Source organism: Priapulus caudatus, unplaced genomic scaffold (genome assembly GCF_000485595.1).
Source record: "Priapulus caudatus unplaced genomic scaffold, Priapulus_caudatus-5.0.1 Scaffold1832, whole genome shotgun sequence".
Lineage (NCBI taxonomy): Eukaryota > Metazoa > Priapulida > Priapulimorpha > Priapulimorphida > Priapulidae > Priapulus > Priapulus caudatus.
The window spans coordinates 25582-26393 of NW_014578893.1; the positions used below are offsets into that span (position 1 = coordinate 25582).

Below are 812 nucleotides of genomic sequence, written 5' to 3' on the forward strand. Positions count from 1 at the left end.
CTCTCTCTCTTACCTTCACCACCACCCCACCAGCACCAGCACTTACCTCCATGTAGACTTTGCTTTCCCCCTGACAGAGTGCCGATCGGCAGTAGACCGGTCGGAGTGAGACCCTTGAGCGTAAGCACGCTCTCACTCTCCTCTCTGCAAAGTCAAGCGAACACACCGATTTAAGCAAAGAAACAAAACAGAACAAAACAAAACAAACAAACTTGCGGTCGATCACCGATTGATCACCCGCTTGATCACCCGCTTGATCGGTTGATCACCGATTGATCACCCGCTTGATCGGTCGATCACCCGCTTGATCCGTTGATCACAGATTGATCACCCGCTTGATCGGTCGATCACCGATTGATCACACCGCTTCATCGGTTGATCACCGAATGATCACCCGCTTGATCGATTGATCACCGATTGATCACCCGCGTCATCGGTTGATCACCGACGCGCACTCATGCGTGCTTGTTACCGGCAGTGGTGGCAGCGGTGGCAGCGGACCGTGGAGGCAGGGTGTGTGCGTCCGCCGTGTCTGCCGGAGCACCAATTAACAGCACTGACGATGTGCGAGGCACGTGCAGATGTTTCCTCGCGCCATGCGCTGCGACCATCGCCGCCAGGTCCGCAGAACAACAACAACCGCCGCCGCCGCCGCCGGTAAACGCGTTACCGTCGCGCCAAACGACATCAAAACACTGCGCCGCCATCACCATGGAAACGGAATTAGCGCGCGTGGCCCCTGAGTGCGCTGCACACGCTGGGAGAGAGAGAGAGAGAGAGAGAGAGAGAGAGAGAGAGAGAGAGACAGAGAG

At 56.7% G+C, this 812-nt stretch overlaps 1 long non-coding RNA gene across 1 annotated transcript in view; it reads right to left on the reverse strand.

The window, feature by feature from the left end:
- Nucleotides 1-57: 57 nt before the first annotated feature.
- LOC106817700 overlaps nucleotides 58-812 on the reverse strand; it is a 23778-nt gene continuing 23023 nt past the window's right edge. The window contains exon 3 of the long non-coding RNA XR_001395091.1: nucleotides 58-144. This is a non-coding gene — a long non-coding RNA (uncharacterized LOC106817700). The remainder of the gene's footprint in view (nucleotides 145-812) is intronic.